A 13,606-nucleotide genomic window follows, 5' to 3' on the forward strand; every position below is an offset into this window, starting at 1 on the left:
ATGGGATCGAGCCCCGCATAGGGCTCTCTGCTCAGCAGGGAGCCTGCTTCCCCCTCTCTCTCTGCCTGCCTCTCTGCCTACTTGTGATTTCTGTCTGTCAAATAAATAAATAAAATCTTTAAAAAAAAATGAAGAAGAAGATTAGAAACCGAGAAAACGGTGAGTCAGGGAAGCCTGGCTGACAAAGCCATCCTTGCAAAGTTTGGGGGAGAGAGAATCTTGTTCCAAAAAAAGAGAAATTCAAAAATAATGGCCCTATTCACAAGCTTAATTCCTAGGGTGGGGACGGAGGCCTCATCCTCCTCATGCCTAATGTGAATTTATCTAGAGAGAGAATGTAGAGATGTGTACCTTTCCCTCCAGTGAACCACTTTCATTGCTTATTGTTAATAAAGGGACTTTTTGACTTTGTAAATCAGGCCTGAGGGCTGTGTTTTGGAGAGAACATATTCTGCGTGGTCCCTCCAGGAAACCCCTCTGGTGCCTAGTGTCTGGGATGTAGCATGTCGTCCTTCTCACCCCAAACCAGTCCAGCTTTCCAGTGGAAAGGCTTGTTGAATGGACTCTTCCCCCCAGCCAGGCGGTCAATGAAGTCAGGGTGAGGACTGTGCCCATTGAACTCCTGGATTACCACTGCCGGGCAGAATAGAACACTCAGAAAGCTCCCAGTACTTATTAAAGCCTCTGAATAGATACAAGGTACTAATTTTTCGGGACCTGTACAGATGAAAGCCAAATTCTTAATTCCCCAAGGTGATATACCTTTTTTTAAATTTTTTACTTTATTTTGTCAGTGTTCCAAGATTCACTGTTTATGCACCACACCCAGTGCTCCATGCAATACGTGTCCTCCTTAATACCCACCACCAGGCTCACCCATCCCCCCACCTCCCTCACCTCCAAAACCCTCAGTTTGCTTTTCAGAGTCCACAGTCTCTCATGCTTCGTCTCCTGGTGACATACCTTTGTGCAACCTCTTGGACAGTTTCCTGGAAGCAACAGTCCCCAGCTACACTGAGACCTCAGCCAGCCACAGGATCAAGATCACCCCAGGATAAACTTGGTGGCAATAGAAAATTTTCACTCATGAATTAAACATTTGAGCACCTACTTCATTCTGAGCCCTGTATTAGACATGATTTAGAATGAGGGCATCCAGACCTGTAATGGACAGGGACATACACAAACAACATAATTCATAAGATACAGGTAACAGTTATGCAAGATAACTTCTTGAAGGCTATTTTCTTCTGGTGGTAGAGCAATTTAAGGAAGGTTTATGTAACATCTGAGCTATGTCTCGAAGGGCCCATGGGAGTTAAATTAACTAGTTTGACTAGTCCACCTCAGTATTTTCAAAGAAAAAAAAAGCTCCTATTAACCTTTAAAGCAGCCAAGAAATTAAATTTCAGGGGCATCTGGGTGGCTCAGTGGGTTAAGCCTCTGCCTTCGGCTCAGGTCATGATCTCAGGGTCCTGGGATCGAGCCCCACATCAGGCTCTCTGCTTGGCAGGGAGCCTACTTCCCCCTCTCTCTCTGCCTGCCTCTCTGCCTACTTGTGATCTCTCTCTCTCTCTTTGTCAAATAAATAAATAAAATCTTTTAAAAAAAGAATAAAATTTCATGTTTGTTGAATACTACTGGGGTTGTAGTAGCAAAAGGAGTATTTGCCTTTTCAGAGAACAGAGAAATTATTGTTTGATTACCCAATACCATCCTTCTGAGTTAACCCTGATTCTAGTCCTTATAGGAATTTGGCCAACTTTAGTATTTGCTATACACTTCCACATTTCTGGCAGACACGAAAAGATTGAGAAAATGATTTTACTTCATACCCAGATTGCTCAGGCATATTGATGGCAGGCCATGGTGGGTTCTAGTAGATCTGCACACACTGGGGAGCCACCTCCAGCAGGAAGTGGATACATCCAAAGTTCTTGTCACGTATGGAATATTGGGAGAGTACCTGCATTTCAAAAACTCAAATCTCAAATACATATATTACATATTTGAGTATAGACATTCATGAATTTTGTTCTGATTTCCCCAAGACTCAGCTTTAATTATATACTTTCAAGGTAATAGAAACTATGTTTATAAAGACAATGGTAAAGAACACAAAATATTCATGGTTAAGATCTCTTAAACACACACACACACACACACACACACACACACACACACACACATACACACGCCTGCGCACACACGCGCCTAAGTGGCTCAGTTGAATAAGCAGTCTCTTGATCTTGGCTCAGGTCTTGATCACAGGGCTAGGAGTTCAAGCCCATGTCAGGACAGGACTTACTCAAAAACAAAAACAAAACAACCTGTTTCTGGCATTATGGTCTAGTCTACTCACCAGTCTTCTCCAGGTTCAGTGCCTCTAAGTTATAGATATTTTAGAACTGGTGGGGTCCCCGTCTTAGGATTATTTTTAGCATAAATATATTATTACTACTACAAATGTCTTACTTTTGAATAGTTATCTGATGATTGGGCCCCACCAAATACTTCTGGATCCACTGAAGAGTATATGTCACCCATAATTGGTGCTTTGGTGAATATGGTTAACCAACCATTTCTTCTGTAAGATGTTCCAGGATAAGGATTCATTATATTTCCAGCCGGTTTTAGTGCCAGTAGGGTATCCAAATCCCCATTCTTTAGTTCTTCTGAGGCTCTTCGGGGAATATTGGGGCTAGTATTTAATTAAGTCTAGATGTAGTACCGAAGCCATTATAAAGAGTTTTGTGGTCTTCGTAAGAGTTACGAGCTTATGTAAGACCCTTCGTAAAGGTCTGGTTGATTATTCCCTTGAGGAATCAAACAATTTGGAGGGTCCTCAGCATTGGACAGTAGCTGATGGGTCACCTTTGCATCCAGCTCTTTGTTGTCTTTGATCCATAAAACTGCTCCCATCCATAATCATTTCAAAGTCTGGAATTTCCAATGGCAGATCCATCAACTCAGGATGGCTAGAACAAACTTGTTCTGGTGATCTTTCTGAGTGACTCATGCAGCAACAGACAAGCATGGGCCAGTGTGGTGATTTTCTTGGAGGTTTACTTCAAGTTCTCTAGCTTTGGTTTGCAGGACTTCTGGGGAAAAAAGGGAAGGTTTAATTTTCAATCGTTTCAAGTCAAGAAAATGGGAGAAAATTGAAAACCTTAGTTTAAACAAAGACCTAATAAAGACAAAACATACAAATTTTGTTGTTCTGGACAGATTAAAGATAAAAACCTTTGGGGCGCCTGGGTGGCTCAGTGGGTTAAAGCCTCTGCCTTCGGCTTAGGTCATGATCTCAGGGTCTTGGGATCGAGCCCAGAGTGGGGCTCCCTGCTCAGCAGGGAGCCTGCTTCCCTGCCTGCCTCTCTGCCTACTTGTGATGTCTGTCTGACAAATGAATGAGTTGAGATCTCTATCTGTCAAATAAAATAAATAAATTCTTTAAAAAACCAAAAAAAAAAAAAAAAGGGGCGCCTGGGTGGCCTTCGGCTCAGGTCATGATCTCAGGGTCCTGGGATCGAGCCCCACATTGGGCTCTCTGCTTGGCGTTGAGCCTTCTTCTCCCTCTCTCTCTGCCTGCCTTTCTGTCTACTTGTGGTCTCTCTCTCGCTTTGTCAAATAAATAAATAAAATCTTTAAAAAAAAAAAACCTTCACCATTTAGACCATTAATCTCAAAGAACTGTCATTTTGATAGAGGAAAACCAAATCCCAAGCTTATACCACGTACTTGGTATTAAAACTCTTACTCCAACAAGACATATTTTTTAATGTTTTTCTTTTATTATTTCTTTGAGACAGAGAGAGAACACGTGCAATGGAGGAGAGAATCTTAAGATGTGGGACTTCATCTCATGACCGTGAGATCGTGACCCAAGCCAAAATGAAGAGTTGGATGCTTGACCAACTGAGACACCCAGGCGCCCTGCAATAAGATGAATTTTTAAAGACTTCATGCAGTCTTTTTCCTGTCATCTCCCATGTTGATATAAACTTAGTTTAACAAGAAGATCCAGGGCACTGCATGGATCAGAGTTGCTGTGGCCGCAGTCATACACTGACCGCAATCTCTACTAGGAATGAAAGACTCTTAGGTGTGAGGAGGCTGCCAACCATTCCCAACTCTGAAGCCATCAGGGATGACCTTGACCGAAGACAGCTGCCTTGGGACAGCCGTTCCCTCTTCCTAGGTCGTCACATCAAATGGCTGTTCTAGAAGTTCAGCCCCCTTCCCCCAATTTAGGATGGTTCTGAAGGGTAATCCAACTTTGGAACTCCTCAGAATCAGCTAAGGCTTCTGTTAATATTTTATTACTGTTCAACTTCTGCCTTATCTTGCTCTTTTACTCTTTCTTTTCTTCCCCAGGCGTTGATTACTCCCTTGTAAATGTTTTCCGTATTCCTTCTCTATAATCTTAGTCCTATGTACAAAATTCCTTACCAAAGACTTCCTTCTCACAAGCCTTCTACTACAACTTTCCTTTTCTACAGTCAGATTTTGTTTTAACTTTTCCCTGTTTAAATAACCAGTCTCGTTTTCCTTGCATACAGAGTTGTTACCCTTATTATTTCCAGTCTTAGATCACCCATAAAACTTCATGGAGTGTTAGACAAAGCTCTAAGTTTTTTCCCTTTTCTGATAAAATTTGCAATCCAAATAACACAGACTTTTACATTCAATGGTGATAATGCTAAAGACATGTCCATTGTAATTAAACCGACAGACTTAAATTAGCTTTAATGCCAAATATTTCCCAAGATCATGTGAACTTCAACGTTTTGGTTAGTTTCCATCTTTCTGAGTTTTAAAATGCCCAATTTTGGGGCATGTGGGTAGCTCAGTCAGTTAAGCGTCTGCCTTTGGCTCAGGTCATCATCCCAGGGTCCTGGGATGGAGCACTGCATGGGGCTCCCAGCTCAGTGGAGAGCCTGCTTCTCCCTCTCCCTTGGCCACTCCCCCTGCTGTGTGCAAGCACTCTCTGTCTCTCTGTGTCAAATAAATAAATAAAATCTTAAAATATTTTTTTAAAGATTTATTTATTTATTTATTTATTTGACAGAGAGAGTTCACAAGCAGGCAGAGAGGCAGGCAGAGAGAGAGGAGGAAGCAGGCTCCCTGCTGAGCAGAGAGCCCGATGCGGGGCTCGATCCCACGACCCTGAGATCATGACCTGAGCCGAAGGCAGCGGCTTAACCCACTGAGCCACCCAGGCGCCCCAAATCTTAAAATATTTTTAAAAATAAAATAAAATGCCCCATTCTTACAAGTGCTTGCCTTTAAACCAACTAAACAGAGCTCTTTTACAAGTTAATCTTAGCAATACCATCAGGAGGTAAAGAAAATAGGTCCCGTGTATAACATACATGGACACACCTGCAAAAACACAAGATGCAAACAAAATCTTAAAGGACCAATTTCTCAACAGCTCTTTTTTACAAAACAAATCTAATTGCAAGATGATATTATAATTTTTGGATCTGTCAATCGGTCATTGTTCTCCAGGATCTAACGAATATCATAGCCAAGAAGTGTTGCACGAAAAGATTGCCCAGTTTTGGAGAACACAGCCTTAAAGGGCCACATTCGGGAATCGAATCCTCATTTCCCATTTTCCCATTACACCATGGCTGGTTTTCTTCAAAGACACCAAAAGACATTACAACACGCAAAGCAGACAAAGCCCAGAGTAGCTCTGTAAGCGTTAGTTCCTCCCCAGAAAGCTGGGGCTTCACCGACTGAACCAAATGGCATCCTCCCCGGCCTTTTTTTTTAAGCATGCAAGAAAAGGAGACTAAGGGAACCAAAACTTGTCAGGGGAAGGCCACCAAATGAGAGGAAGAAATCTAAGAGAGCCCAGCCGAACGGGAGGAAGAAAGAAGGTCATGTGCGGTCACACACAAAGTACTCACCAAGAGAAGGCTGTGCAAACCAAACCCCCACTCCGGTTCCTCGCTGTAAGAATTAAATTAGGCGCTGAAGGCCAGCAGTGTCCACTCGGGGTGGGGCCCTGGGGACAGTCCCTAGGGCAAAGAGTGTAGGTAACTGCTTAGACTTCCCTCCAGACTCCTGTTACTGGCTGGGGGCCCAAAGAGCCACGGGTAAAGAGCAACCAACCGGCTGACTTGCCAAATTTGTAACCAAGCCCAAGCTCATGTTGCCCTGTGCACGACAAAGCCAGTTACCGAGTCACCGAGCGTGCAGCAAGGGAAGAGGCAGCGAAAGGACTGAAACAAGAGAATGAGCTCCAAATCCACCTTCGACAGAGGAAGGTCAGGGAAATGTACGTGCCAAGGAAAAAGGTCTGGGTGAAAAATCTGCCGCTGAGTTTATTAGTCCACAGCTGCAATTAGCCCCACTCAGCAAATTTGGTTATAATGTCAACGAGACGTTTACTCCACAGATAAAATGTAATATAAGGAATGATTAACCAAGGGTTGGGGGGAGGGGGGAAGAATGATCAGCCCATATATTGAGGAGCCGAAGAGGCAAAAAGGAAACACTAAGGTAGGCGTTTCCAGGAATTGCTCCTGGGACTGGAGGGGGAAAGAAGCAGTTGGAATGATTGAGGCTGACCAGCTTGGGGAGGAGGGGACCAGACCTGTGATGACAGGGCCTCAATGCCAGGGTCTCCTGGGGCACCATGAGGTTGGTTCTGGGGGAAAGCTGCAAATGGGAATTAGCTGCTACGGCTGAAACTAACTAAGGCCAGGTGAGATTTCTGCCGATAAAGCCCAGAAACAAGTCCTCTCGCCCCTCCAGCCTGCCCTCTAGCGCCTCCCAAGGGCAGGGCCTAACAGGGAACCGCTGGCCAAGGTGAACCGAGGCACCTGGGAGGGCAGACGTGAAGCTCAGAGAGGGACTCCTGGGGAGGGGAGCTGGGCAGCCCAAAGGGCCGAGGGATGTATTCATGCTGTCACTATCAATGCGCAATTTCTAACAATAATTTTTTCCTATCATCCAGTATCCAGTCCATTTTCAAATTTACCCTACTGTCTCGAGGATATATTTTTAAATATATAATACAAGTATAATATGTACTACATGTATTAGATATAAAATACATATGTAATCTAATAACATATTTTTAAACTTATTGAGGTGCAATTCACATAAGAATAGCCATTTTATTTATGTAAAGACTTTATTTATTTATTTGAGAGAGAGAAAGCATAAACAGGGGGAAGGGGGAGCAGGAGAAGGAGAAGCAGGCTCTGCATTGAGCAGGGAGCCAATGCAGCACTCGATCCCAGGACCCTGGGATCATGACCTGAGCCGAAGGCAGCTGCTTAACCAACAGAGCCACCCTGGTGCCCCAATGATTTATATTATTAAAGTGATATATACCAAGTGAAAAACTTTCAGGCAGATACAGTAAAAAATGAACACCTATAGTCTTACCACCAAGATAGCCATCTTTAACTCTTTGCCGTATATCCTTCCAATTTTGTTTCCTATATACACCAATGGACAGCACAAATGTTTGAACACATAATTTTTTTCAACTTTTCAAAACCTGTGGTGAAATATACACAAAACTGGCTTTTTAACCATCTGGAAATAGAATATCACCATTTTGCAACCCTCAGCGAAGGAATGAACCAGGCACTGCCTATCAGTGGCTCCCACCCAGAGAAGCCAGGACCATTTTATGTCTCCCAAGCTTATGACCCAGTGATCAAACAGAGTGGAAGGCTGGGCATCCAACTGCCAGCTTGCAGGAAATTCCCAGGACACAGTGGCTCCTGGAACCACATCTGGAGTTCATAATCCACAACATTCAAGCTGCTGGGATCAAAAGGCCCAGTTTCTTCTGCAGAAAAATTATAAAGGGGGAAAAAAGGGGGGGTGGAGGGGAAACTGCAGATAAAAACAATTTGAAAGACATTGACACAAATGAGCAGGATTAAACTGTGGTACCTGGGGATGCACGTTTGGGTGAACCATAAAGAAAGGAGGACAAGGGAGGTAGGTCTTCCAAAAAGGGAGTGGTGATGGGGCAGGCCTTCAGAGGGGATGCTGGGTGGCTGGCAATGTTCTATTTCTTGACCTGTGTTGTGGTCACTGGGAGGTTTGCTTGAAGATATATTAAGCTGCACACTTGTTTGTATGTTCTTCTTTTATTTTCCAAAAACAGGTTAAGAAATATCACTTTCCAGGTTTACACATCCCCATCCCTCAACCCCCACTATCTAGAGGCCACCATTTCATCTCTTTAAAAAGTCTCCTGGGGGGACGCCTGGGTGGCTCAGTTGGTTAAGCAGCTGCCTTCGGCTCAGGTCATGATCCCAGCGTCCTGGGATCGAGTCCCACATTGGGCTCCTTGCTCAGCGGGGAGCCTGCTTCTCCCTCTGCCTCTGCCTACCACTCTGTCTGCCTGTGCTCATGCTCTCTCTCTCTCTAACAAATAAATAAATAAAATCTTTAAGAAAAAATAAATTAAAAAAAAAGTCTCTTGGGGTGCTTGGCTGGCTGAGTCGGTAGAGCCTGTGACTCTTGATCTCAATCAAGGTTGTGAGTTCAAGCCCCACGTTGGGTGAAGAGCTGACTTAAAGAAATAAATCAATCTTTAAAAAAAAGAAAAAAGAAAAAGTCTCTTACTTGACATGAGCTGTTAGGGATTAAAGCTGTTCTGTGATTTACACCGGGGTGTGTGTGTGTGTGTGTGTGTGTGTGTGTGTGTATGTGTGTAGTGTGTATGTGAGATTTTTACTTTTAGGTCATGGTAGAGACTTTTTGTTGCCCACTCTGAGATCAGTTTCTTCCTCTTCCTTAGTAATACCCGCCCCCCCCCCCCATTATTAGTTGGGAAGATGGACATGGAAAATAAGACCATATTTCTCAGCCTCCCTTGGAGCTGAGCTGGCCAAGTGACAAAAGCCTGGCCAAGTGGCTAGGAATGGAAATGTGGTGTGGTTGGTTTCTTCTTACGGGGCTGAAGACGGCGCCATTGCCTGTTGTCCCTTTCCACCAACCAGACGCCGGGAAGCCAGATAACCCCTTCAGGGAGCAAAGGACTGGAAAGGCCAGAGTCCCTGACTGCTTCTTGGAGCACACTTAGCCTTGCTTGCCCTCCTATAGACTTTATTGATGTGAAATAGAAATACGCATCCAGTTTAGACCATTGTAATTTTGGGTTTTCTGTCGCATGCCACCAAATTTACTCCTGCATCATGGTAAGATACTACACATAGATTTGCTTCTAGGGGAGAAGAGCCTCTAATGCTTTTTTACCTGCTCTCCCACATCACCCCACAGAGACAAAATGAGAATCCTAAAAGCTTCCTGAGTAAAAAGACAGGTCACATATCAAGATTCAAGAATCAGAAATGCATTCCCAACAACACTGCTAGCTAGAAGGCAGGACAGCAACACCCTTAAAATTTTGAAAGATGGGCCACTCGGCTGGTTTGTTCAGAAGAGCATCTGATTCTTGATTTGATTTGTGGTTTTGCATTCAAGCCCCACATTGGGTGTAGAGATTACAAAAAAAAAAAAAAATCCTGAAAGAAAACTTTTTCCCACCAAGAATCATATACCCAAAGTATAGATACAGAATGAACTCAAGAGTGGCTACGTGACCTGTTTTGGCTATTGGAATGTAGGCAGAATAAACACATATCACTTCTGAGCAAAGGCTTAAGGGCCATCTCTGGCTAGCTACACCCTCTTTCCCTCTGGTTTGAGACCGATGTCCCAGTCAGGGGCTGCTCCATCCCCTTGGTCCTGGGAAGAAAAGGGATAGAGCTACAGCCAACCCATGAGGGACACCTGAGAAAGGTTTGTTGTTGAAGACCAGCGGGGTGTTAAGGTCATTTGTTACCGAAGTATAACTTAACCTTGGGTGACATACAGGGGTAACTGAGAAAAAAGAAAGATATGAGATCCAGAAAAAAAGGACCCAACAAAGGGAAAAAGGGGAAAGCCCGGAGAAAGAAAGAGAAAGAAAGAGAGAAAGAAAGAAAGAAAGAAAGCCCTGATTCAAGAGAGCAAACGGTCCAGGTTGGAACAGAAGGGCATGGGATTCCTGGAGGGATGTCTCTGGAAGTAGATAAAATGACTAAACTAGCCGAGGTGTCACAATGTACTGATGTATTGAAATGAGACTGTGCTGAATGTATCTATAGCAGAGACTCTGGAAAAGAACTGGGCAATGGGGGTATAGAAAATCAAGAAAATAAAAACATAAGGCAATTGTTCAGAGACAAAAAAAGAAAAGTTGAACAAGAATACTACTATATTCATAAGACAATATATGACTAAGTTGTAAATAATACTCACCTGGAAATAATGTAAAAAACAGATTAACACAATTAAAACATAACTATTTTGGAAGGATGATGATGCCAAAGTCTGTGTGTGTGTGTGTGTGCGTGCGTGTGCGTGTGTGCACCCACACGTATGGGTGTGCTGGAAGTTTCTTTTTTTTTAAGATTTTATTTATTTATTAATTTGTCAGAGAGAGAGAGAGAGAGAGATCATAAGTAGGCAGAGAGGCAGGCAGAGGCAGAGAGAGAAGCAGGCTCCCCGCCAAGCAAGGAGCCTGATGAGGGTCTCCATCCCAGGACCCTGAGATCATGACCTGAACCAAAAACAGCGGCTTAACGGACTGAGCCACCCAGGCGTCCCTGTGCTGGAAGTTTCTTTAATTCTTTCATAATTTTCTTTTTTCCATTCTGTTTTCTCTTTCTGGACTTCCTTTAGCTAGAGGTTGTACATTCTGGAATGATCCTCTAATTTTTTTTTTAAATATTTTGTTTATTTATTTGCAGAGAAAGAGACTGCAAGGGAGGGAACACAAGCAGGGGGAGTGGGAAGCAGACTCCCCGCTGAGCAGGGGGCCCAATGCAGGGCTCCATCCCAGGACCCTGGGATCACGACTTGATACGAAGGCAGATGCTTAACAAATGAGCCACACAGGAACCTCCTGATGTTCTAATTTTTATCTTTTTTCTCCTTTCTACCACCTATTTTGCTCTGCTTTCTAGAAGATGGTCTCAACTTTGTCTTGTAATACGTTAATGAAGTTTTGACCTATGCCATCATATTTTAATTCTCTAGGCCTATTTCTTGTTCTCTGAATGTTCTTTTTTGTTATACGAAAACTGTTATTTTGTCATGGCTACAATTCTTTCTTTTTTTTTTTTTAAGATTTCATTTATTTATTTGAGAGAGAGAGAGCACAGAGGGAGAGAGAGAGGCAGACTCCCCGCTGAGTGGAAAGCCTGATGCAGAGCTTAATCCCAGGACCCCAGGATCATGACCTGAGCTGAAGGCAGAGGCTTAAACGACTGAGCCACCCAGGCGCCCCTATAATGCTTTCTAATATCTCATTTAAGATATTAGAGTTTTTGTTTTAAGTTCATTATAAAGTTTCCCATCAACCTTTCTCCTAATGGTTTTAGCATCACTAGTGATGATTAATTAGATCCTTACTTCATTTGGTACCCCTTTTGTACCTCTTATTAGCTGGAGTTCTTTTATACAGAAGAACTTTCCTTCATCAATTCTGCGTGCCAATGACTCCATCTATATCCTGAATACGGTAAGCAAAGGCAAAGGAGAGCCAAGACAATTCCTGAAGAATAAATACTTTGTCTCATCTGTAGAAACCATGGCTCTTGGATAAATGCCCGATTCTAGGTCTGAGTTGGGAAATATAAAAGTTGAGTATGAGGGCACCTCGGTGGCCCAGTTGGTTAAGTATCTGCCTTCGGCTCAGGTCATGATCTCAGGATCCTGGTATCAGAGCCCCACATTGGGCTCCTTGCCCAGTGGGCAGCCTGCTTCTCCCTCTCCCTCTGCTGCTCCCCCAGCTTGTTCTCTCCTACTCTCTGTTAAATAAATAAATAAAATCTTTAAAAAAAAAAAAGATGAGTATGAAATATCCTGTCATCTTGTGTGTGTGTGTGTGTGTGAGTGTGTGTGTGTGCAGCAAAGCAATGAAGCTATATCAAAGGCTACTAAGTTGAGTCAAAATCTTAGGGGCCTACTTGAAGAAGCTCCTATTGGACTGAGATGACAATTTAAAAATCAATAAAGACAAAAATTGCAATGGATAGACATACATCAAATATATTTAAACCCACTAATTCATAAGGATACTTATCTGACCCCTGGTTTAGAGCCTCAATTGTCCAAGTTAAGGTCTCTGCAATTCTTTGACTTTTCTTTCTTGGTCTCAAAGAGGTAACTGCAGCTCCAGCCATCACAGCCATATTCCAGGGAGCGGGAAGGAGGAAAGAACAAGATTGACTCAGTTTTTCTGGGAGTTCTCCCAAAGACTTTTACTTATTTCTCATTGGCCATTCTCACTGGCTAGGGACACTGAGAAATGTACTTTTTTTTTTTTTTTAAGATTTTATTTATTTATTCGAGAAAGAAAGATAGTCAGAGAGAGAGAGCACAAGCCAGGGGGAGGGGCAGAGGGAGAAGCAGACTCCTGGCTGAGCAGGGAGCCGAATGTGGGACTGGACTCAATCCTAGGACTTGGGTAACATGACTTGGGCTGAGGGCAGCTGCTTAAATAACTGAGCCACCCAGGGGTCCCTGGGAAATGTACTTTTATTCCCACAAACTGAGCACATTGCTGACCTACAGACACCTTGTTAGTAAAAAGGAGAAAAATGTTACTGGATACGGAGCTAGCAGGGTCAACTACACTTTTGTATCTTTAATTATATCCCATTTCTAATTCCTAATATTATTTGTGCCTTCTTTTTTATCTTAATAATAAAAAAAAGCTCTTAAAAATCATTTTTGTTTCTCTGATTCTTTGTTTTGTACTCCTGCTATTTATTATTCTTCCTTTCTAATTTTTTCTTTGCTTATTATGAAATCACTTTATTTTTCTTATTTTGCCTTACTGTGTCAAACACAGACATTTCTGAAAATGTAGACAAAAACAAAGAGCTTGCAAAAAGGCATATAGCCGGCATTAACATTTTGGCGTAAGGATCCTTTTGGTGTAAGCATTTTTTTATGCACATACGTGACCAACGTACACATACGCATGCATTTTTTGTAAAGAAAAATGTAATCGCATTAAATACAGTCTTGTAATTTGCCTTTTATATTTCATCTAACGTTATATTCTGAACATTCTTTTGTGTAAAATGCAGACCTCTGACATTTTCTTAGGCAGGCAACAAAATCCTTTATCCCAAAGAAATCACACCCAGAGCCTCCGTGAACAAAACAGATGCAATTAAGGGTCGGGCCGGCTAGGGAGGGGGCCAGTCCCTGCCAGGCAGGCATCCACGGAGCTCGGAGCTCGCTCAGAGTTACTCTCCAGGGCGTTAATCTCCAGGGCGATGACTCAGCCACCATTTGCATTTCCACGGTGCACTGCAGGCAATATATTTTCAAGTTAAAAGCCAAAGGTTTCCTTTAAACCTATTTTTTCAAAGAATGAGACTTTTCTTTACCCAAATGACTGAAAGAGCTGCTGCACTTCTCTCATGGGGATGACGCTCTATTCCCCTTTCTCTTCAGATGGCACAGATCGTCTGACTTTCATTAAGTCTTTTTGCAGAGAAGAAACAAGCTCGAATGTTGGTCTTTTTTGAGCCCTTGTACGTGCGGGGCTGGTATTTGGGTA

Source organism: Enhydra lutris, unplaced genomic scaffold, assembly GCF_002288905.1.
Source record: "Enhydra lutris kenyoni isolate GAN:26980312 unplaced genomic scaffold, ASM228890v2 scaffoldscaffold52, whole genome shotgun sequence".
Classification (NCBI taxonomy): domain Eukaryota; kingdom Metazoa; phylum Chordata; class Mammalia; order Carnivora; family Mustelidae; genus Enhydra; species Enhydra lutris.